Source organism: Colias croceus, chromosome 16 (assembly GCF_905220415.1).
Source record: "Colias croceus chromosome 16, ilColCroc2.1".
NCBI classification, from domain to species: Eukaryota; Metazoa; Arthropoda; class Insecta; order Lepidoptera; family Pieridae; genus Colias; species Colias croceus.
The window spans coordinates 3,513,933-3,535,086 of NC_059552.1; the positions used below are offsets into that span (position 1 = coordinate 3,513,933).

Genomic DNA, 21,154 nt, shown 5'->3' on the forward strand with positions numbered 1-21,154 from the left:
AGGCGCTAAGAATCTTATAGGAGGTAATTTTACAATTTAAAATTATTAAAAGTACAAAAGTTAATAAAAAAGTGTGTTCAAATTAACAAGTAATCAATAAATAAGTGCGATTAATGTTATCTTCGTCAACAACCTGCGATTTACGTGGAAATACGGAATTCAAAAAACCATCACATACAACGACCGTTACGTCAAATTTGGAACAAAGAAAGTTGGAGACAGTAACTATATTTAAACCTAATAAGTAGTAAGTAAAGTATCGGAAACAAAACGTAAGTAAAGTATCGGAAACAAAACGTAAGTAAAACACAATTATTACAGATTTTAACTTATAAAATTGACATTTAGGTGTCATTAAACAAAGAACAGCTGACCAACAATTATAATATTTAGTCACACATTAAGTACCTATGTAACGGTTTAAATATACATTGTACGACTTTATTTGAACTTATAAAATGGATAATATAACTATCAGAAAGAAAACACTCCCTAAACAAAGGTCTGAATCAAATCTACAAGAAATATTAAATGATTCTTTTTTAAGTTTATCCAGTTCAAGTTACACGGATTTATCTACAAAGACAAGTCAACATATATCTACTCCAAATACCTCAATAGTGTTCAATGAGAATCAAGAAATAAGCAAATTACAAACCGAATTAATATCCGCACAAGAATCTATCTATAACCTAACAAAACAATGTTATAATCTTAGACAAACATTACACAAAAGTGAGAAAAAAGTACAGAATTTGATAAGTATAATTTTAAATACTAAATCGGATAAAACATTAACAGGTATCTCGAATAAAACGCCTATAAAACAGACAATAATGAATATAAGTTTTAAAACACCACGGCACTCACCTTTAAAATACTACAACGAAAATATATTTATTCACAACACTTATCCTAAAATCAAGCAAAAAACATTAATTAACTTACAACAAAAACACAATTCTCATAGCTTTACTACTGATATGGGTTTGGATAAAAATACTTTAAACTATAACATAACTAAGCCACTAATATTAAATAAGGAATGTGACGGTACCGACAAAAATAAAATTACCAATTGTCAACAAACCATAACAGATGTCAGCACAAAGGTAATAAAACGTAAAATTATAATTATGGGTGATGAACGCGTTAGAAATTTGTCTATAAGTATGCTGGAAAAACGGAAAAATAAGTGGAACGACTGTTATGAAATATTTGGCTTGACAAAACCGCATGCTTCTTCAAGTGAAATTTTAAACAGCTGTGAAAGTTTGATACAATCTGTAAATAATGAAGATATATTAATATTGGGCTTAGGTTCCAATGACAAAAATCCATATATTCTAATTTCAAATTTACTAAAATTATTGGGAAAATTAAAAAATAATAAAATATTTATATTAAATGTAAAATATAACCGTTACTTGAATGAGAAATTTCTTAATACAAAAATGAAACTTTTTTTAAGAGGACATACAAATTGTACATATATTGATATTGATGAAGATTATACATTTTATAATTCCAGACTTAATTATATTGAAAATTTAACAAAGAAATTAAATATGGAAATTGACAGCTTAGAATATGCAAATACATTTTTAAATCCCAAAAATATTAAAAAAAGGCTTGCTTCTGCAAAAAAATGCAATACATTCCAAAATAATCAAAACAATTCCTATCCAGTAAAAAAAGGAACTATTCCCTATTATTTTAAGAGGTCAAAAAATGTTTTACATACTCTAAAACCGAACCAGTTAAATGAGGACATACCAAATAGTAATTTAATATTGAAAAATAAAAATACTCCATCAAATTCAAAATTTTTTCGTATCTATTAAAACACAATTTTTGACAATTTTACATCAAAATATAGCCGGAGCTATTAATAAGTCAGAAGAACTATATTTGGGTGATTATACAAAAATGGGGTAACTTTTAAGGATATTTTGTTTACTATATTTTTTATATCAGATTATTACAAATTAGGGTGTATGTGATAGCTAATCTAATGAATATATTGTTCCAAATCGGGCCAGCCACTTTTTTAAGTAGATTGTGAGATATTTTAAATTTTCTGGATTTGGCCTCCAGGGGACTGACAAGGCTAACATAGTACTGATAAAAACACAATTTTGTAATATTCTTAAAGAAATTCAATGAAAATTACTACAAATCTCTCAGTTTTATTAATAGCACATGTCTTTTAAGTATTAAAATCACTTAGTTACATTTAAAAATGATAATTTATAATATATTGTGATACTAGGAAAAAATAATGTCTCAATTTTCAAAACAACCTTCTGACATTTAACGCAATGTAAATATTCTTACTCTCTTACTTAACTTACCACTTTGACTTAGTTTTACTTAATATTTCAAGTAATTCACAAACAATAGAAACAAAAAAACGGCCAAGTGCGAGTTGGACTCCTAACAAACCTATTTTTTATTATGTTTGTAACTTAAAATTTACACTTTTAGCAATTTTTCCTTTATTTGTGTTATAAGACGTTGCTTTTTACCATATTTTAAGACTGTATACACGGCAAGCATCCTGTGTTTTTTTTTTATTCCCTTGCGAATATTTAATTTTGCGGAAATTTGCAGTATTCACGGATGTAGGTATCTTTTAATTGCGTTGCGTTATAAGTTTCATTTTTTTACAGCCCCAAGGGTTCTTAATGTTGAGTATTCAATATAAATTTCAGATTGATACCTCCACGAGCTTCAAAAAAACGTCTTAACAGACAAACGGACAACAAAGTGATCCTATAAGGGTTCTGTTTTTTCCTTTTGAGGTTCGGAGCCCTAAAAATCTAACATTATTTATGTTAAAAGTACTAATTTTCATAAAATGGTTCATGGTTTTTAACCAAAGGCTTGAATGAAAGTCTCATCTGAGTTTTCATAAGAGCCTTTTGACATTTTTATAATGTTATTAAAATAATTAACTTTTATGTTATTTTGAGGTAATTTTACTTCACAATATTAAACGTTTACGTATTTATCTAATAAATACATATAACAAGCTATGCCCTGAAAGCATCAAAATCAATAATTAAAATAAAATAAGATCTTTTAAATAAAATTATTAGTAGTTTGTTTCAATAATTCTTTTCTTTGCTACTCTTTTTAAATGTTTCTTCCCTAGTCAAATTCAGTTTCTTTTAGCGTGGCGCATGATGTTTTAAACTGAAATATCAAATAGAAATGCTTATACCAATAGCAATCAAGATTAAAGTTCTCAAAAACGATAGAATCATCAGTACTATGGGATCGCGTCAGTCCACTGGCGCGATATCTGACATAGGACTGATGCCAGCGGATTGATAAAAAGGGACTTAATATGAGATTATAATCACAAATTATGTTTTTTTGCCTTATTTCTAATATCAACAAACTATATTTTTACAAATCATACTTAACCATGTATGAATGAAAATAAAAATCAGTTTAACAATAAAATAACGACTCACCATAGGACTGAAATGTTGACTGGCGCAGCACGAATTTAGAGGACAAACACAACCCTAGCGCTGGTACAGTTATGACGGCCATCAAAATATGGGATGCACAAGTAACTTCATTACCAACATTAATATTTAGACAGGGATTTGACCTCGATTTGGTGATATTTAGCGAGAATTTCAAATTTAAAAAACACACAACGGACTGACCAATAAAAACGATGACAAAGTTTATTTTTATTTTTTAAATAAAATGTAAAACATTTCGTTATGAAAGTTATACTATATAATACTATGTATATCAAAGATTGTCCTGAATTAGTAAGTTTTCTCTAATCAATGATAATGTTTATAAAATAGTCACTTGATTGTTGGTTTTCGGAGTTGTGACATGCCAAAGTACTGATTATTTAAGTATTAATTTTGTTTTTTTATCAATTTGTATTTTAAATAAAGAAGTGAAAGTGAGTGACCAAATAAAGGACGCTTTATTGTTTTAAAATAGATTGTTATTTGATTAAAATATAATAAGACTTTGTATAAATTGGCTGGTGACATTGAGTTACCCCATTTTTGTATAATGACCCATTTGGCAATATCACAACTAGATAAATCACACAACATTGACGTAATATGTTTATGTGAAACGTTTATTAAAAAAGGAAATGAACAGTTACTTAAATTACCAGGATATAAATTAATATCATCATTTTCTCGTAAACAAAGAAGAGGTGGAACATGTATTTTGGTTAAGCATGACATTCCATGCACCAATCTAGACTTTATAAGGGATTATGGTTGCAATTTATTATTTGAATGTTGTGGTATAGAATTAAAGCACTTAAATACAGTGATAATTTGTATATATAGAATCCCTAGTCAAAACATAAATATTTTTATAGGAAATCTTCAGGATATATTACAAAGGATTGGATTTAAAAATAAAAAAATAATATTATGTGGAGATTGGAATATTGATATTCTTAAAAAGACTAAGTTTTCAGATGAACTCATTACTTTACTACAGAACTTTAATATTGAATGCTTAATAAAAACACCTACTAGGAAAAATGCATGCATAGACCAAATAGCAACAAATATAAAAAGAAATGTGAACACAGAAGTACTACACCTCGGTTTGTCAGACCATGAAACGGCACAGATATTAAAAGTTAGTATGACAAAGCGCAAAACAAACGTATCCTGGTTTGAGACAAAAAGAGACTACTGTAATGAGAATATTCGTAAATTTTGTGAATGTATGTCATCATTAAGCTTCTCCGAAACACATGAATTTAATAATTTAAATGAATGCTTTAATGCTTTTTATGAGTTATTCAAACTGTTTTATGATCTCTGTTTTCCTATTATTAAGATAACGAGAAGTACAGGAAAATCTAATCTTAACTGGATAACAAAAGGATTGAAGAAATGTTGTATAAGAAAGCGACAACTTTATCTTAAAAATATATATATTAAAAAAATGTATACTCATAGTTGGAATCATTATGTGAAATATAAAAATATACTAAAAAGGTGCATTCTTAAGTCAAAACAAATTCAAAGTGAAAAATTTATTAAATTGGCAAAAAATAAGAACAAAGCTTTATGGCAAATGATATCTAATAATATTAATGACGAAACTAATATTACAGAAATTGAAGAGATTGTAGTTAATAATAAAATATACAACTCAATGAATGAAATTTGCGAACAGTTTAATAATTTTTTTATTGACATCACAAATCAAACGAAATTTAATTTTGATGTAAATGCCATAAAAAAGACTTTGACTACAGAAAGTTGCAATACTATTTTCTTAACACCTACAAACAGTATCGAAATTTGTAAAATAATAAAATCACTTAATAACACTAATTCAGTAGGAACAGATGGAATAAGTACAAAAATATTAAAATCCTGCAGTAACCATATTTGCGAACCGTTGTCTTTTCTTGTAAATTTATCGATGGAACAGGGAACTTTTCCACACGCGCTAAAAACATCAGTGATAAAACCATTATTTAAAAAAGACGATCCAAAAGATATTAAAAATTACAGACCGATAGCGTTAATACCAGTGATATCTAAAATATTTGAAAAAGTAATCTTAGAAAGAATTAGAAATTATATTGATAGAAACAAGATCTTATGTAAAGAACAGTTTGGATTTAGGAAAAATAGTTCCACTTCATTAGCATGCTTTGATATGGTGAAAGAAATAATTCAAGCCTTCATCGAAAAAAAACCCGTAAGCGCTATATTTTTAGATATGAGCAAGGCATTTGATTTTGTAGACCATGAATTACTCTTGCTTAAGTTAGATAAATATGGTATAAGAGGAATTGCCAAAGAATGGATTGCTAGTTATTTAAAGGATAGAGATCAGTATGTGGAAGTACAACAAATAGTAAATCAATCAAGAAACGTATATAGATCAGTGAAAAAAACTAATAGATCAGGTGTACCACAAGGAAGTGTGCTCGGCCCGTTTTTATTTCTCTTGTATATTAATGACCTACCGAAATCAGTGAAACACAAATCAGTTTTATTCGCAGACGACACTACCCTAATTGTTAAATGTACTGAAAAGGAAACGTACGAGAGAGATATAAATGAAGCAGTTAAAAATATTGTAAAATGGTTAGAAGACAACAATCTTAAAATTAACTTATTAAAAACAAAAATAATTCAATTTTATACTAAGAATTGCTCCAAAATAAACCTAAATATAAAGTGTGATAACCAAGTAATAGAACAAGTAGATCATCATAAATTCTTGGGTGTTTTGTTGGATGAAGGTCTAAAATGGAACAAACACATTGATTACGTTTGTGACAGAATTAATCGTTTCGTTTACGTATTACGGCGTCTAAGAGATACTGTTTCTATGAATGCAGCAATAAATGCTTATCATGCCTACGTTTCCTCTGTACTTTCATATGGAATCATTCTTTGGGGACAATCTTGTGATGTGCGGAAGGTATTTGTCTCACAAAAAAAATGTATCAGAGCTCTGTGCGGTTTGAACCAAAGAGACAGTTGTAGACCTCTGTTTAGTAAATTACGGATCCTTACTTTAACTTGCATGTACATAAGAGAAGTATGTTTATTTGTAAAATATCACCCGGAATACTTTAAGAAGAAAGGAGAAGTAAATTCGCATATGTTGACAAGATACCAAAACAAATTACATTTCCCAACGTGTAGAATCAACAAAGCTAAAAACAGTGTAACATTTATGGCTATTAAAATATATAATAAAATACCGGACAATTTCAAGGAACTACCAGTAAATCTTTTCAAAAATAAACTGACGAACTGGTTAATGGTAAAACAATTTTATGACATTGAAGAATTTATGACTTTGAAGTAGTGTAAACTGAATTGTGTGTGATAAGTGAAGTGTGTAGTGATATAATCGTGTAAATCGTAGTGCGTTCGCGTAATTGTGAAAATTGAATTGTGTGTACATTTAAATAATTAAACTAATCAACTTTCTTTTTTAATATTTGCACACCCAATAAATGGGTAGAATGTATTAGCCACATAATATTGTAATGAAAACATCTATAATTTGTAACTACATTCTTGCAAATAAATATAATTTGAATTTGAATTTGAATTTGAATATACATATTAAATAGCTAGAAGCAGTTAAATGTCAAGAAATTAAAGAATTTTTGTTAGTTTTTAAGTTAAATTCCAACAAAAAACAAAAACGCAAATCTTCTCTATCTATATAATATTAATATTAGGGATATTAATAAAAATTATATCCATGATACATCAAACTAATATATCAAAACTTGCAATGTTATGAACATTTAAATAGATTCCTTTCTAATTTCTAAAACGATTAAAGTAATAAAAGGCTATTATTTTTAGTATTATGATACATAATCGTTTGAAATAGCTCATAATCAAGTATTAGATATATTTATTACAGACTAGCTGCTCCGCGCGGTTTCACCCCCGTGGCTCCACTCCTGTTAGTCGTAGCGTGATGATATATAGCCTATAACCTTCCTCGATAAATGGGCTATCTAACACTGAAATAATTTTTCAAATCAGACCAGTAGTTCCCGAGATTAGCGCGTTCAAACAAACAAACTCTTCAGCTTTATAATATTAGTATAGATAAATGTATATTACCATGTTCTTTAATTAGCGCCTTTCAAACATAATATCTTGCAATACTGAGCTATTTATTTGTTTCTTTATTGGAATGATTGTGCATAAATGATAATATAGTACAATTCCGAGGAAAAACTTACGTAATTAACAAAGTACTATTTTATTACCTACATTGTTATTCTTGCTACTCTTAATTAAATTTTACACTTGACATTGTGTTCAATAATAATAAATTAAAATAATAAAAATCGTCTATTACATCATCTGGGAAAAGAGCTTAAAACGGCTGCACATATTTTCATAAAACATAGATAACAACACTCTCGATTAAATCATCTTTATAACAAAAAGCATAAACAAAATCTGTTCACCCGTTTGGTAGCTATAATGCCACACAGATACACATACATGTCAAGCTAAAATTAACAATTAGTATTTTTATGGACGTAAAATCTAAGAAGATAACTCTCTCAGCGGGCTCAAAATATGTGCTTATTAAAATCCCTGTCATATTATGTGTATTGTTGTTTTTGGGGAACAGTATTTCTGACTGTTATTTTTTAACTATATTTTGAAGATAATTAAAATGTTTTTTTTTTAATTTAAAAAAAACACAACAGAAGTGTAACAGCAAATTATAAGGCGTTCTCACCATTTTATCCTGTCTCAAGAAAAGCGTGACAACGCGTCAGCAGTGCTAAGCGAATTCAAAATTGCATTTTAGAAAAGCAGGAAATAAGTTGAGTGTACAGATTTATTATGCAAACGTGACCTTATTCACTTTGAAGAATTTTAAAGGAATTAAAGCTTCAATTCAGCGGCAATAGACTTGACCCAAAAATGTTACCAAATTTTAAATGGAATTAACTATTATATAACTACTATTCAAGTTGTGAGAAAGTATTAACACAAATCTAGCCACCATAATAACTGTCACGTATTCATATTTGTAAGCTTTATATAAGTTTACTTCAATGAAATAATTGAAAATTTTCAAGAAATACAAAAGGATTTGAACCCCCTTGCTTTATCGTATTCATGTTTTAAAACCTAAAATCCAACTCTAAATCGAACTTCTGCTACTATTAAGTTTAAGTGTTAAAAGAAAAATATAGACACTAAAAATAAAGCTTTTCTTTCTTGTATGAATTATTGTAAAAGACAAACACATTTGTTATATCAGCTACTAGCTGTGCTCCGCGGTTTTGCCCGCATTGCTCCGCTCCTGTTGGTCTTAGCGAGATTATATAATATACCCTATATACATAGCCTTCCTCGATAAATAGGCCTTCGATATTAGCGGGTTCAAACAAACAAATAAACTTTTCTGCTTTACAATATTATTATATTATGCAATAGTATAGATTGAACCTTAATGCTAATAGAGCTTAACTTTTTGCGTGTTAACAAACCGATCCGACCGTTGAAACCCACTGTCCAACCTTTGTAGTTTCTATTAATCCAATAACTTTGAAACTTAGAAACTTGCCTACCTGACAAACTGATAAATCACCATTGACAAGACTAACAAGACCACAATTCAGTCAGAATATTTTGTTTCTTTTTATGTTTGTACGAACGCGCTAAGCTCAGCCTCTACTTGAATTTTTTCAAAGAATATTGATATTAATATTATGATCGGAATTTTTTCAAAGCCATTTACGATGGTATTTTTTTCATTAAAAAATTTATTACATAAAAAAATTTGCACCGTGTTTCCGTGTTTAAAGCATTTATTTTTTGGCCCTTAAGAGAAAGATTATCGTAATGTATTACGAGGATATAATTATTTTAATTTAATGCGGTATTCTAATAAGTATCCTGTTAATGAGTTTAAGTCATTACTAATGCAAGAAAACGCTTAAACCACACATTAACATTTGACTTCAATTTATTCACAAGTGTTGTCATTCACTGTATGTTCACTGTTAATGCATAATAATGTATTTAATTGATTATGTCATGTCATGTGTTGAACACTTTGTAATCTTGATGGAGAAAGTGCAGATTGCCAATTTTTAATGCTGTCCTGGAGCCACTTTTAATTTATACATTTATATTGTATTACGAGGAGAAAATAATATATTTGTGTTTGTAACAGATAAAATCAAACGTTGCTCAATTTTTCGTAATTTTTAGTAGAAAGAAACTATTCCTTACGCTGGTTGCAGAGCTTGACCGACCATCAGTGCGTACGTCAGTCGCGCTTGTCATATGTATGGAAATTCATAAAACCGTTCATAGCTAGACCGACCATACGCACGCGTATTGTCATGCGCATTAGTGTCATAGTCATACAATTGTTGCTGCGTATCGTCAGGACCGACGGTACGCACTGACGGTCGGTCAAGCTCTGAAACCAGCCTTAGTTATATAAATGTAGGTATATTTTTTATCCCGGATTAGACGAACTGAATTACAACGAGCGATTAGATTGAAAAATTATTTATCGCTTGTTTTAAAAGCTTCGCGCCTACTTTATGTGCCTTTATCAAAAATCTTACAAAACACTTGTAAAATATTCATATTCGGATAAGGCGCACCTAATTGCTATCCGAATTTCAATACAAATTCGTTACATCATCCTCAATACAGATGTCATTATACACAACAGCCAAAATACTTAAAACATTTCCGTAAATAAATTTAACATAAAAACAGTAGAATTACCTAATTTTCGCAAATAAATTTAACATAAAGTTAGACGTAAACGCCAACGTATTTCTATGCATCTAAAGATACTGCAAACAATGCAGTGTTTACATGTTTACAATTTATTTTGGTACAATACATGATTTAATCCAGACAGCGCAGATTCAAAACAAAACGTTTATTCAAGGCACATTATGTACCGTTTACACTGGGTGTTTACGCCTTCGAATAGCCTATAAACGCTCTGTTTGAATGAAATAATATTTGTTCTTAGTTATATTGAAAGGTTTAATCATTACTGCTTCAAACAGATAAAGCCGCGTCCAATTAGTGGAACAGTTTTGGCATTTATCTGAGTGAATGCTTCTCTAGATTTTTGAATAATTATAGATATTTGCAGTTTCCGTGTTGCTATATATTTAGAAATAACCTAATAATGCAAACTATTTTTAGAATACCGAAGAAGTGATTTTTACCTAGTAGATACCTATATAACTCTTTATCTTCTATCTATACTAATATTATAAAGCTGAAGAGTTTGTTTGAACGCGCTAATCTCGGGAACTACTGGTCCGATTTGAAAAAATATTTCGGTGTTAGATAGCCCATTCATCGAAGAAGGCTAAAGGCTATCATCACGCTTAGACTAACAGGAGCGAAGAAATGTGGGTTAAACCGCGGGGCACAGCTAGTATAAAATATCTTCTATTCCATGAATTACGTAATAGAATTCTGATATGTTACTTATGTAACATTTTAGATCGCGTTTATTTTTAGTACCCTCTGTAATAACTAAAGTGCTTTACGGACACGCAACTGAAAAAACTTAATAAACCGAAAAATTACTTGTTTTTATTACATCGTTTATATTTAGTTATATTTATACAGTTTTAGGCTTTTATCTCCAAGTATTTGGAAGATTCAATAGGGATCTGCTAATGATTTTGGTCACGTTTTTCTGAAAAGCCGTCGTATTTATAAAGTGCGAGTGCGAGAGAAAACGGTAGGTAATAACGGTAATCGGTAAAACATAGTTTTGGTTCATATCGAAGAAAATTCTTCGAGACAAAAACTGTATTAATGTTATGTAAATTTAAGACACTTTGGGAATTTTTTCCATGCCATAAATTTTAACTTAATCCCTAACATGGGAATTTTTTCCATGCCATAAATTTTAACTTAATCCCTAACATAAAAAAAAGTTAGATATCTAATACGAATCAACAAAATATAAACATTTTGTTGATTCGTATTAGATATCTAACTATAGCAATTGGCCTTAACCCCTTCGATACAATGATTACCGTATGAGTGTAGAGCCTTGGGTCGATTTATATTATTAAAATCACGATTTAGTAAAATATAGCTGGAAAGAAGGAATTAATCTGACCCATTATAAATAACCCAACCCAAGCCTTACAAATAACCCATACTAAGCTTTCGCTTGTGTTATGGAAACCAGATGGCTGATAAACATACATAATATGTAATTTTAAATAATACTTATACAGATAATTAACACCCAGACACAGAGCAAACATCTAAGTTCATCACTCAAATATTTGCCCCGGGTGGGAATCGAACCCACGACCTCTGGCTTGGAAGGCAGGGTCACTACCAACCAAGCCAACCGGTCCGTCAAAAAGGGACTGCTCTTTTAATACCTGTACATATTCAGCAGAAGTAAATTGTCCACAGAAGCTACAACATCTAAAGAATTTTAAAAATAAAATTTCTATTCGTTCGTTCGTTCGTGTCAGCCGTGGGACGTCCACTGCTGGACAAAGGCCTCCCTCAGGGTTTTCCACCACGCCCGGTCACCGGCGGCCTGCATCCAGCGGCTCCCTGCCACTCGGACGAGGTCGTCTGTCCATCTTGTGGGTGGTCGTCCCACGCTTCGTCGTCCAGTACGTGGCCTCCATTCGAGAACCTTTCTGCCCCAACGGCCATCGGTTCTGCGGGCTATGTGCCCAGCCCATTGCCACTTCAGCGTGCTAATCCGGCGAGCTATGTCGGTGACACCGGTTCTCCTACGGATCTCCTCATTTCTGATTCGATCTCGTAGGGAAACTCCGAGCATAGCCCTTTCCATAGCACGTTGAGCGACGCTGAGTTTGTGCACAAGGCCCAGGGTTAGAGACCACGTTTCTGTACCGTATGTCATCACCGGCAACACACATTGCTCGAAGACTTTTGTCTTCAGGCACTGAGGGATTTTGGATGAAAAGATGTTATGTAACTTCCCGAACGCTGCCCATCCGAGTCGGATTCGACGAGTGACCTCTTTCTCGAAGTTGGACCTGCCTAATTTGACGGTTTGTCCGAGGTAGACATATTCGTCAACAACTTCGAGAATAGAGTTTCCAACAGAGACCGGAGTGGGCACTACATGGACATTTGACATGATTTTCGTCTTGTCCATGTTCATGCTAAGGCCCACTTGTTGTGAAACTCTGTAGAGGTCATCGAGCATTGCATTAAGGTCTTCCAGGGATTCTGCCATGACTACGATGTCGTCGGCAAATCGAAGATGAGAGATGTACTCGCCATTGATATTGATGCCAAGTCCTTTCCATTCTAGGAGTTTAAAGGCATCTTCCAGTGCAGCGGTAAAAAGTTTTGGTGATATCACGTCTCCTTGTCTGACACCGCGCTGCAAAGGAATCGCCCCTGTACACTGTTCTTGTACTCGGACTGACATGGTGGCGTGTTCGTACAAATTTCTCAATACTTCGATATACCGATAGTCAATGCGGCACCGCTGAAGAGACCTTAATACGGCCCAGGTCTCGATCGAATCGAAGGCTTTTTCATAGTCCACAAACGCTAAGCATAATGGCAAATTATACTCCTCGGTTTTCTGTATAATTTGCCGCAGCGTATGGATGTGGTCTATGGTGCTAAAGCCTTTACGGAAACCGGCTTGTTCGGGAGGCTGGAAGTCATCTAACCTGCGTTCGAGACGATTCGTGATAACCCTTGAAAACAGCTTATAAACATGACTCAGAAGTGATATCGGTCTGTAGTTCTTCAGTAGGGTCTTGTCTCCCTTCTTGAAGAATAGAACGACCACACTCCTGCTCCATGCTTCAGGCGTTGTGCCCTCGAGTAGGACGGAATTAAATAGCCTCTGGAGCATTCTGAGGATTGGTTTTCCACCCGCTCTCAGAAGCTCAGAGGTGATTCCATCCTCACCCGGCGCCTTGTTGTTCTTAAGCTGTTTCAGAGCCATCCTAATCTCGTACAGGCTGATGTCCGGGATATCTTCGGTGAAATGTCGGGTTAGTCGGGCTCTTGGGTCTTTCGCCGGACTAGAAACAGGCTTGGCAACTGAGGTGTAAAGCTGCCGGTAGAATCTCTCGACCTCTCCCAATACCTCTGACTTGGCCGACACCACTACACCACGATCTGTTTTCAGCTTTGTCAGCTGGCTCTGCCCAATAGACATATCTCTTGCAAACACTTTCGAGCCTTGGTTTCGCTTAATCGCTTCCTCAATACTTGCAGTATTAAAGGAGCGTATGTCGTGTCGCAGAGATTTCGATATCTGTCTATTGAGCTGCCTATATGACTTAGCATCTTCAGATGTGTGCAGTGGCATAGAGCGCCGGTCTGCCATAAGTTTGAGAGTTTGGTCTGAGAGTTTTTGCGGTCTTATTTTACGCTGAGTCTTAAAGTGTGACCCAACCGCGCGGATAGTATCTACCAGCCTGTTATTTAGTTCGTCCACAGAAACGCTACTGTCGAGGCAAGCGAAGCGATTTTGGAGTTCGAGTTGAAAGCTCTCGGGGTTTTGGATTTGCGCATGAGAAGGACGGAGCGTAGACTTCATCAGACGTGATCTTTCACGTTTGACATTAATATTCAAGATGCCTCGTACCATTCGGTGATCGCTTCCGGTTTTCACCCTATGAATCACGGAGACATCTTTAAATATTTGTCTTTTCGTGGTCATAATGAAGTCTATCTCATTTTTTGTCTTCCCGTCGGGGCTGAGCCAGGTCCACTTCCTGTGGGTCGGTTTCTGGAAGAAGGAGTTCATCATAAAAAGGCCTTCCTTCTCCAGAAAGTCAGCTAGTCTCTGGCCCCTCGGGTTGCGCTGCCCAAATCCAAATTGCCCCACTCTCAACTCATCATCGCCTCTCTTACCCAACTTTGCGTTGAAATCTCCCATCACAACATTGAAGTGGGTTTTCGAGGTATGTATGGCTCTACTTACGTCCTCATACATAACTTCCACTTCTTCATCGGAGTGAGAAGAGGTCGGTGCGTAAACCTGTATGACCTTCAACGAATATTTTTTAGATATTCTGAGTATAAGGCACGCTACCCTGCTCGACACACTCTCGATGCTTACGATGTTGTTGACGAGAGATTTGTGAACGATAAACCCGATTCCACCTTGGGACTGTTGGTCGCCCTCCCGGTAGAAGAACAAATTTCCGGACGTCAAGGTTACCGTGTCCTCCCCCTGTCTTCGGACTTCAGATAACCCTATGACATCCCATCGTAATTTGCTCAATTCCTCTTCCAGCTCAACAATCTTTTCATCCGTCCTCAAAGTGCGTGCATTATATGTTACCAGGGCCAGGGGTCGTCGGGAGTGGTAGCCGGATCTCATCCGGTGATTCTTAGCACCCCTTGCCCCGCCGTTACCATGGCCGCTACCGTAGCCAGGAATAGCGGGGCTGCCGGGTACTAGGGGCCTGGTTGAGGGTGTACTCATCATGAGGGGTATGATGCCATACTCGCCACGCTTGGCAGGCGGGTTGGCGAGCGCAGTGGATGTTAATGTCGAGTTAAGTCTCGGAACGCTGCTGCCCGTCCCGGTTAGGTATCCCTTAGTCGCCTCTTACGACACCCACGGGAAGAGATGGGGAGGTGCTATTCTTAAACCGGCACCACACGGCAATTTCTATTACTCTAAGAATAAAAAAAAAAAACATTCATATCATGCTCGTTTATTTCCATTGAGAACTGGTAGAATGAAAGAACAATATTTAAAGGTCAGAAAATGATTTGAGAGCGCAACCTTTACATTTAACAACGTAAAGTTTCTTGGTACAGATATGGATATCATATTATAACGGTGAAACTGTAAAATATATCAATCCATAATATATTTATTCGTCACAAAGTAACACGAAGAAAGCATTTGTATCAGTATAATAACTTATGGTTTAATATTATATAGAGAAAGCACTTGTTTCTTTGATAACAAACTTTAACTCGAAAAACTAGTAGATAGATTTTAAGAAATCCTTTTAACTCTACAAAGCAAAATCTTTACCGATTAACGTAGGTACGCTATGGTACCTATATATTTTCTATCCATTAATATTTTTATCGATATTCAACTCGAGCGAAACTGGGGGTAACTATTTTCTAAAGCATTCACTTGACATCAATACATTATTAAACCAAATACATATTTAAAGTGAAGCTTTTAGCTCTTGGTATTCGCCGATAATTTAATTATATATATCAAAAACATCCAGTGGTTTGTTTAACAATCTCAAACTTTCGCATTTATAATATTAGTTGAGGATTTCCACAAAGTAAACCTTTAATAACTGAGAATTACCATAATAGCATTATGATTAATTACATGTCAACGTTACGCTAACAGAATGATGAATTATTTAGATTTTATTATATTTAACGACAAAATAAAAACAATGTGTGTGTGTTTTAGTATCTGTACTAATATTAAAAAACTGAGCTTGTTTGTTTGCTTGGACGCGCTAATCTTAATAGCATCTTCATCGTCTTACTCCTGCTTTGAAAAATTCTTTCAATTTAAGATAGCCTATTTATTGAAGGAGTCATCACGCTAAGACCAATAGGACCGGAGCAATGCGGATAAAACCGGGGGACACCGCTAAAGATAATAATATATAAAAGATTGTGTATAAGGCAGGTACTTCATTATCAAGAAATACATATCTCTATTATTAAGATTTGAATTTGATATTTATTTGTATTTTCAGTAACTATATAATACCTTAATTATGTTTCTAAAAATACACACAGCAGATAAAATGTATCTTTACGTTTTCCTCTATGAAAAGCAATCTATGGAATTCACAAACAATTTAAAAATATTCCACTAGTGAACTTTTATAGCAAAAACAAAAATTAATTGAGCATTGTTTTAGCTTCGTGATGAAACTTATAATTTGCTTTTTTCAAATTAATTGCAGCGTGGATTATTAACAATGTTAAAGGTCAAAATATTTGAACGAATCTCAAAACTACTTCGGGAAGTCAATAAGATAATATTGGTCGAGAAGATTGAAACGCGTACATTTTAAAATATTCAACTCACGTCTAGCTTTTAAAGCTTCTTTTATTTTCAAATTCTATTTAAAATCTACATGAAAACTCAATTCACGATCAACTACAGAATTTTCTATACAATTTTCTATTACCCTAAGTGCTACTTTGTTACCTATTTATGTTATTGGAATAGGCAATTATCCGATATTTTACACTTAAGAACTTTTATAAAATCTTATAGTAGTTAAGAGCCTTTATCAAGCATTTTATATTAAAAATTTAAAGTATATATTAATCTTAACGTTGACAACGAATATGTTCTACCTACTTAACACCATTAGAAAAAAATATGACGCGAATTCAAAATAACATTTTAATATTTTAAACTAATTCATCATTATTTTGACCAAAAACTACTTACATTTTAATAATTAGCTTTTACAGTATTATAGTGTCAAATGTTTACACTGAAGTTCTGAGCATCCACAATCCTCTTATCATTTCCTTTTCAGAAGACGAAGACCTTACATTATAATATTCAATAGTATGCACAATTTATCTCATATTATATTTAAATTGTTATAAACGTTTCAAACAATCAGATATACACAAAGTTCACAAACCTTTTGTTTTCATGTTTAATGAATACTTCAAAATTTTTTTAATATAGGTACTTATAGATATTAAAATAGAGAAAAAAACCGTGGAAATTACAACAATCATAATAATATAAGTTGGCTAATATTTTTTAAGATTAGTCAATTTAAAGTTTTGTATTGCTAATTTATAGCCCATAACTTGTTTTAAATAACTAATCAAAGAATATCAAGGTTACGAAACACTATTACGGTGCATTTACATCAAACGAACATAGAGCTAGAGCAAGAGCATTCTTTCGTGATCTTTTAGTGTAAACGAAAACTCGTATTCAGTGTTGTTCAGTATTAGAACATTACATAGAATCTTTACGAACGCACTAAGAACAACGAAAGAATGCCCTACGCCTTTACACTAAAATAATTTGATATAGTGGGGTTAGAATAAGCATTCGCTCGTTTAATGTAAATACACCGTTACACGTCAAAATTTTCCCATTTAAGTATGAAGCCACGGATTTATTGTTTAATCAATATGATATTCATCATGTTATTAAATCAAGTAGCTATTTGTGTAAGATTCGAACGTGAGATTTTTTGCAATCAATAACCGATAATTAATATACGTTGATACTATTTTCTTTACCGTTTAATGAATAAGTTTATTTTAAAGAATAAGGAACAAAAAAGTGCATATTACTTAAATATAAAAACTAATCATCACTAGCTTAGTTTTAAATCATAATTTCTGATTATAAAAAAATATAAAGAACAATCCAAAATTTAAAACAATCGCCTCACAGTTCTATGTCCCTGTGACCCTTTGTATGCTTAAATCTTGAAAACTGCGCAAGGGATTTTGATTTGATTTTTCTATAGATAGAGTGATTCAAGAGGAAGCTTTAAGTATAATTATAAATTATTAAAGCGGGATAAGTCGCGGGTGGTTGTTTTCTTTTCACGTAAAAACTACTGAACCGATTACAATGAAATTTTTTTATGTAGGTAGCTGAAAATCCAGAATAAAAGATAGATAACTTTTAATACGAAAATCCCTTAGGAACGGGAACTATGCGGGTTTTTCTCTGCGGGCGGAAACCTAGTTTATTAAATATAATATAGTTCTAGAAATTTTATATATTCCCTTACATTTTGTGGTTAATATATGCTTTATATAGAGAAAAATACACCTCTATAATAGATTCAATATAAGGTTGCTACTTTCCAATAGAAAGTCATTAATCATGTTTGCTTTGAATGCAATCCCGTGAACTCTAATCGTGTTCAGGATTTCTAACCGAACGAGCCTTAAAGCCCAGTAATCTTGGGAAGCCTACTGTATATATTTAAAGATATATGTAATAAATTTCACTGGATAATACTGAAAATTTTCGTCACGTCCATGTCATTGTTTGAACAGTTGTTCATCTAGTAATGCAAATATCTTTGTATTTAAATTTGTTATAATACTTTTGTATTGTTCAGGTGAAATTCCTAGGCGCGTTGAGAGTAAAATTTCAAGGTCTCGTGATGGCATTGCCGTCTCGTCATGGAGTAAAGCGACTATTTTTTAAATATCTTTGATTCTTGTCAAAGAAGTTTCACTTCTGACACATGTGCCAACGCTCTTTTTTACATATATATCATAGCTATTCTCAATTTCGATATTGAGATACAATGTCATTAATATTTTTATAATGAAATAATTTGTTAAATAAATTAAAAAATGTTATCAAAAGTTATAAAGGCATTGTCGTAATGCAGTTGTACACATTGCGAGATGCGGGTTCAAATCCCGCATCGAAATCAGATAGTTTCTATTCATTCGTATTTATTTTATTCAATTAACATTTAATTAGTTTCATACTATAAAAATATACTCAATAAAAACTGTTATTAGTTAGATAATAATATATAAGTAGTAAAAAAACAAAGAAGATATAAGAGATTTATGATTCTCTGATGTATTCATGTCATAACCGTTTAACATCATAAAATTTATATTTAAACGAACAAATTACTAAAACGAGTTTTTTATATGTGGGAAGTATAATGGAGATAATGACTGGTGATGATTGTTTTTGTGTAAAAAATATTCGAAAAAGGCATTTATATTTGAATATTTTATTTTAAATTATTGTCTAACTCGTTACATAGAATCATTTTGTATCGTTTTTTATTTGTTGAGGTACATCTATTATATTTCTTGCGCTATAAGAAAACAATAGATACAAATTAATTTTTATTTTTCAATTACATATTTGTATGCAACGTTTACAAAATACGAAGACTGGAAATCCCTATAGCAATGTAAATTTTTCTAAAAAGTATAGAAAAAAATAAACAATTTAATTAAAATCCTGCACAACGGAAATTCATTTACTGGAATTTAATTTAGAGAGCTCGGAAACTTGTCATTAACTAGACATTCATTTTAAAGGGTTTTAGTCAAATAGACGGAGAAATGGTCGGATGCACGACAAATCAAGGGTTTTGTGAATGTACACGGATCCCCAAAATGGGAATTTTCGCTTTATTTATGTATGTACGAGACTAATTATCGCATCTGACACACTCTTGGCTCATTTAATATTCTCATTGCCAAAGAGACAATTACGTAGACTTGATACGCTAAGCACATAAGCGTAATGACTGTGTCTAATTATTATGACATGAATGATTTCGTTCAATGACCAAAAATGTGGAATTTTCGTAAATATGTAAGTACATATTTACGAAAAGCAAATTCAATGACAAATCTTATGCTTTGTAATTGCTGGGTTGTTGTAATTATGTTTTCCCTTTGATAAATGTCACGAAAATTAAAATTCAGATTACGTATCTACAAGAAAATATAGTGTTCAAATATATTTCTATCGAGATGAAACCTTAAGAATTTGTTCGTGACGTTTCTAGTTATTAGAATTTGATCAATTTTAATTAACGCTCAAAGGAACGTATTATCTATAGGTCTATTGGATGAAATTATTTTTGAAGTGAAACTTCTTTATCGGGGTTGGAAAAAAATTTAATGTAACATTTTTTCGTTACGTGTGACATTTTTACGTTACGCACCATCTTTTTCTTATCCCTACCACGCGTGATTCGACGTATTTCTGTAAAGTTGCATATAGTAAATTATTTTTTGAAAAATAAGGTCATAAAGAAGTTTCATTTCTTACGTGTGTACACTAGTACACGCACACCATTTTTTTTATTAGTCTCAGAAAACGCAGCAAAAGGTCAGGACAAAGTGGAATTCTTCCGTGTTGTTTAAAATATTACACCTCTTGTCAGCCACTTTAACAGTGTTCCGTTTCGTTTTATCTTCCTTTCCCGTTAAATCAGCCATGTTTTATTTAAAAATTTTGTGCAGAATTAAATTGATAAGTGATTATTTATTGACAAATAGTAATTAGTAGGTATGAATTTCAGTACCGCACAAAATAATTTCAGTGTCATACTATCGTAATTATTACACGTATCTAACTACAATTTCCCCATCTTTAAATTACCTAGAAGTTAACGTTATATTTTAATCAAAAGTTAAAAAAATAAAGCAAAATTAAATCAGCTACTTATAGAATAGCATAAAATAGTAGCCCGTATTATTCCTACAGATCCAATAACATTAAAATACCACAACACAAACTTTCTTAGTTTATATTTTTTTTTTTTTGTAAATTAATACAGGGTTAGTTTTCAATGATCAGCCAAAATTTAAAATAAAGATTTAGATATTGAACCAAAGGTACATTTGAAATATTGTTGTAGAATAAAAAAAAAAAAAATTGCATTCATTTGAAAATGTCTTAAAAATTTCCTAAATCGTAAACACGCGATAAGTTCAATGCATGTGTGTGTGCATGCGCGCATCGCCAAATTTATGTGTGTGCTAACTTCTACCTATCTAGGTTGTTGAACTGAATTGTGCTTTTGTAATGTCCACAGGTTCGCTTTTTAGTAGCGGACAGGAATGAAATCTAATTTTAAAAAAATTTTTTTTTTCATTAGATC

General features: G+C 32.3%; 1 protein-coding gene across 1 annotated transcript in view; it reads right to left on the minus strand.

The window, feature by feature from the left end:
• Positions 1-21,154, minus strand: part of LOC123698410 (gonadotropin-releasing hormone receptor) — a 47,980-nt gene that overhangs the window by 23,546 nt on the left and 3,280 nt on the right. The gene's annotated exons all lie outside the window — the stretch shown is intronic.